Here is a 6,000-nt window from a genome sequence, read left to right on the forward strand (position 1 = left end):
TATACCATAATATAAACAATAAACCATAATATAAACAATGAACCATACTATAAACAATATACCATACTATAAACAATAAACCATAATATAAACAATGAACCATACTATAAACAATAAACCATAATATAAACAATAAACCATACTATAAACAATAAACCATAATATAAACAATTAACCTTAATATAAACAATAAACCACACTATAAACAATAAACCATACTATAAACAATATACCATACTATAAACAATAAACCATAATATAAACAATAAACCATAATATAAACAATAATATAAACAATAAACCATAATATAAACAATAAACCATAATATAAACAATAAACCATAATATAAACAATAAACCATAATATAAACAATAAACCATACTATAAACAATAATATAAACAATAAACCATAATATAAACAATAAACCATAATATAAACAATAAACCTTAATATAAACAATAAACCATAATATAAACAATAAACCATACTATAAACAATAATATAAACAATAAACCATAATATAAACAATAAACCATAATATAAACAATAATATAAACAATAAACCATAATATAAACAATAAACCATAATATAAACAATAAATAATATAAACAATAATATAAACAATAAAACTATAATATAAACAATAAACCTTAATATAAACAATGAACAATAAAATAATAAACAATAAACATATAAACCATAAACAATAATATAAACAATAAACCACACTATATAAACAATAAACCATAATATAAACAATAAACCATAATATAAACAATAAACCATAATATAAACAATAAACCATAATATAAACAATAAACCATACTATAAACAATAAACCATACTATAAACAATAAACCATAATATAAACAATAAACAATAATATAAACAATAAACCATACTATAAACAATAAACCATAATATAAACAATAAACCTTAATAAAAACAATAAACCATAATATAAACAATAAACCTTAATAAAAACAATAAACCATAATATAAACAATAAACCATAATATAAACAATAATATAAACAATAAACCATAATATAAACAATAAACCATAATATAAACAATGAACCATAATATAAACAATAATATAAACAATAAACCATAATATAAACAATAAACCATAATATAAACAATGAACCTTAATATAAACAATAAACCATAATATAAACAATGAACCATAATATAAACAATAATATAAACAATAAACCATAATATAAACAATAAACCATAATATAAACAATAAACCATAATATAAACAATAAACCATAATAGAGCGATGGTGTTAACGGCTTAGAACTATTCCAAGTTTTTTAGTTAATCAGCTGATGAAAACAGTTGGACCCCGTCCTAATTGACCTCAGTATTAACACCGCCCAGTCATTTTAGGTCCCAGTCCCATAAGGTATTTGTCCTAATAGGCCCCAGCGCTAGTAGGTCTTAGTCCTAGTAGACCCCAGTCCTCCTAGGCACCACTCTTAATAGACACAGTAGTAACAGAGCCAATTCCTAGTAGGCACCAGTCCTAGTGGACACAGAGTCCGAATAAATCCCAATCCTATAAGGCTCAGTCTTAGTAGACGCAAGTTTTATCGGACTACATTTCTAATAGAACCTATTCATATTAGGCCGCAACCCTTATAAACCCCAGTTATAATAGACCCAAGTCCTATTAAGCCCTGGTATTAATAAACCCCAATCCTAATAAACCTCAGATCTTATTAGGTCCTCGTAATAATTGACTATACCTTAAACAAGGTATTCTAACGGTTGAGACTAGGACCCAGCTGGATTAGGGTCCACTAGGACCCAGGCCCTAAGCCTAATCGTCAGGTCAGGTGACTCAGGACTTAATTAGGGCCCATAACCGCCTTAATCCAGGTGTCTAAGTTAGGGCAGCTCAGGTTGGGTTAGGTTAGGTTTAACTTAGATACTCAGGGGTAAGGACCTTTTAGGATTGGGTCCTAGGGATCACCTGAAGTTTAGTAACATTAACTTTAATCTTACCTCATGTAACCTAATCTAATCTAACCAAACTTAACCTAATCCTACCCTAGGCAGCATTAGAAAGTTTAGTTATCAGGTGAAATAAGCAAGGGAGGCTAATCTTCAAGAGCACCGGTCCAAGTGCTTATGATTAGATGAGATTAGGTTAGGGCCCATGAGGACTGGGGCCCATTTGACCTGTCACCTTTGAAAACCTCGTTGTGTCAGCGTTGCCAGACTTGTGTGCGGGGACTGACTCTGCACAGCCCACACAAAGACAACGCCCGGGGTCCGTTTTCTATGATGTTTATTTATGTACACAAAGATTGGGGCGTTGACTTGGCAATACTGTGGGTGCTAGCCTCTCTCTCTCTCTCTCTCTCTCTCTCTCTCTCTCTCTCTTCCCTGCTTTGTCTATCACTTTCTTCTTTACTTTACCTCTCTCTCTCTCTCTCTCTCTCTCTCTCTCTCCCAAAACTCACTATCACCATCACCATCAAAACATACCGCACCCTCATACCAATCGTTATCATCATCACCATCATCCTAATTATCATCCTATCTGTTACTCCCTCCCGTTATCATCCTTGGTAGAATTGTCATCATTGTCATTATGGATGGGGTGTTGCATATGCTTATTGTTATTATTGTTATTTTTTATTACTGTTATTATTGTTATGTTTTTAGTTTTGTTATTTTTGTTATTGTTATTTTTTTAGTTTTGTTATTTTTGTTATTGTTATTTTTTGTTATTATTGTTATTATTTTCAATGTGATTCGGTCGTGTTTAGAAGTGATGTGGTAGAGGGCACTTGTTACATTGTGTTTGGTTAAGTTAGATACAATAGCATGCAGGTAATGATACTGGTACAAATATTGGTACAAGTTAAGATAAAAGTATAAATTACGGTACAAATATTGGTACAAGTTAAGATACAAGTATAAATTACGGTACAAATATTGGTACAAGTTAAGATACAAGTATAAATTACGGTACAAATATTGCTACAAGTTAAGATACAAGTATAAATTACGGTACAAATATTGGTACAAGTTAAGATAAAAGTATAAATTACGGTACAAATATTGGTACAAGTTAAGATACAAGTATAAATTACGGTACAAATATTGGTACAAGTTAAGATACAAGTATAAATTACGGTACAAATATTGGTTCAAATACAAACATTAGTGTAGTTATCGGTTCTTAACACACGACTGAAAGATAAATTAATATTAGGGACTTTACGATAACATTTAAGGTATCGTTGAGTCTAGGGTTAGGTTTAAGGCAGTAGGATATCGCCTCTCTCTCTCTCTCTCTCTTATTTAAACGCGTATTTTGCCCTTGAAATATGAAGTGTCAAAACATATGATTTATACCAAAATTTATTAAACCTCTTAGATCCCCCCAAAAATCTCAATTTCTAGTGAATCGACCAATAGGAAGAGAGTTGGTTGATGGTGGAGTTTGGTGGTGATTATTATTTATTTATTTTATTTTTCGCCGCCGACACCAGCTAGTTTATTGTGCATCCCATATTCATCCTGTGATCGTTAGCGTAGAATGGATTTACAGAATAGAGGCCACAAAGGGTGTGTTTACCAGCCCCAAGTTGTGAAGATATTATGACATTGAGTGTTACAGAGTATTTCAGGTACATTGTTTGTTTAGTTCGGTACATAGAAGTTTGCTTTGGTACTAAATGCGAAGTGTGGATACAGTGGATGTCTGGGATGGATGTCTCGGGGTGGATGTCTGGGGGTGGATGTCTGGGATTGGTGTCTTGGGGTGGCTGTCTGGGATAGGTGTCTCGGGGTGGATGTCTGGGGGGTGGATGTCTGGGTTGGGTGTCTCGGGGTGGGTGTCTGGGATAGGTGCCCACGGGGTGGGTGTCTGGGATAGGTGTCTTGGGGTGGATGTCTGGGGTGGATGTCTGGGATAGGTGTCTTGGGGTGGATGTCTGGAATAGGTGTCTTGGTGTGGATGTCTGGAATGGGTGCCTCGGTGTGGATGTCTTGGTGTGGATGTCTGGGATGGGTGTTTCGGGGTGGATGTCTGGAATAGGTGCCTCGGGGTGGATGTCTGGAATAGGTGCCTCGGGGTGGATGTCTGGAATAGGTGCCTCGGGGTGGATGTCTGGAATAGGTGCCTCGGGGTGGATGTCTGGAATAGGTGCCTCGGTGTGGATGTCTGGGATAGGTGTCTTGGTGTGGATGTCTGGGATAGATGTGTCAGGATAGAGGGGATGAACCACACCTGGATCTCACCACAATCGTCCTCAGGTACAATATACATTAACGTGTTCCAACAGTCGCATCTTACCGGATATGAAGAGTGCTAGTGTTCATTGAGCCTTAGACACATAACTCACTACCTCCATGATGTTCAAAAGTCCTGGCAATAATTTATAATATTTAAAGGTCTAGGATAAACACAGGGTAGCCACTGACACGATTCCTATGTACGTATCACAAGTACATCAATCCACCCAGTGTTTGTCTATATATAAAATGTTATTAGTTCCTATTCTATCTAATGTAGTTTTAGTTGTTTATTAAAAGTGAAGTAAAATACAGTACTGAGAGGTGAGGTACTGTACTCGGACGTAATTTCAGTACTGAATGAAACCCAATTGAGAGAACTCGGTATTTGTAGTCATATAAAACGAATATATTCTTTAATGTTTGTTCCACATAGTGTAGATCAAATGAGGCTTGGCGTGTTGATCTGTACATCACATCAAGATAATAATATTGTGTGCCAACTTTCCCGCTCTAAAATCTAAATTCTTCTCCTATATCAGCCGGTGACGCCATTCCCCTTCACGTCCACTTCCTGCCTCATCAGTGCTTCCCTGAGTATCATACACCCACTCACTAGACGCCTGAGTTTCTTTTATCACGCCTAGTGGTAAACAAACGTGGCGTCACTTGGTCTCACACAGCTGCGGTGAAGATAATGGCAAACAGTAGCGGGGTGATTGTGACAAGATTTGGGATATAACAGTCGGTCCCCACATTGTGACTAGCACACCTGGTAGTAGTATTAGTAAGTTACTGCTCCGTGTGTGTGGAGGAATATACACAAACACTGCAACCCCCCCTCACCCCACCACGCTCCACCTCACCACAACCACCTCACCACTAACGAGATAACTATTATTTACCTTTGTTCGTTTTGATTGGTTACTCGAACACTCCCGTCTCTGTTGACTTTACTGAAGGATATTTCCCCGCGTGAGGATTATTTTTTTTTTTCAGTTACAGTACAGTTTAATGCAGCAAATGACGACTGTTTTGTAACCTCTGTGTTCTACGTTCACATTGTACCGTCCTGTTCTGTTATAAGGGATACTGACTGAAAGACCTATGTTAAACCAGTGAATAGATAGATAGATAGATAGATAGATAGATAGATAGATAGATAGATAGATAGATAGATAGATTTGAATACGTAGATAGAGACAGATAAGTAGATTTTGATAAGCAGATTGAAATAATTATGAAATGGCTAATACAAGAGAGATAGGTAGAAAGAACCAAAAAATAGACGGAGATAAACAATTGAGAGATATAGATAGAGGGAACTAATAGATACACAAAGAGAAACATACAAAAACAGAACTAGGAGATAGACAAGGAGAGAAAGACAGAGCGAGAGAACTAGAATATAGACAGAGAAACAAAGAGACAGACAGAGAACTAGGAGATAAACAGAGAGAAACAAAAATACAGAAACAGAGAGAGAGAACTAAGAAATAGAGGAAAACAAAGAGAGAGAGAGAGAGAACTGGGAAATAACAGAGAGAAACAAAGAAAGACAGAGAGAGAGAGAAGTAGGAAATAGACAGAAACAAAGAGAGAAAGGCAAAGAGAGAGAGAGAGATAGAACTAGGAGATTGAGAGAAACGAAGAGAGAAAGAAAACTAGGAGATAAACAGAGACAGAGAACTAAGAGGTAGAGAAAGAAAGATAGATAATTAGAAGATAAAAATAAAGA

The sequence above is a fragment of the Homarus americanus genome, unplaced genomic scaffold, assembly GCF_018991925.1.
Source record: "Homarus americanus isolate GMGI-L3 unplaced genomic scaffold, GMGI_Hamer_2.0 scaffold59495, whole genome shotgun sequence".
NCBI lineage: Eukaryota > Metazoa > Arthropoda > Malacostraca > Decapoda > Nephropidae > Homarus > Homarus americanus.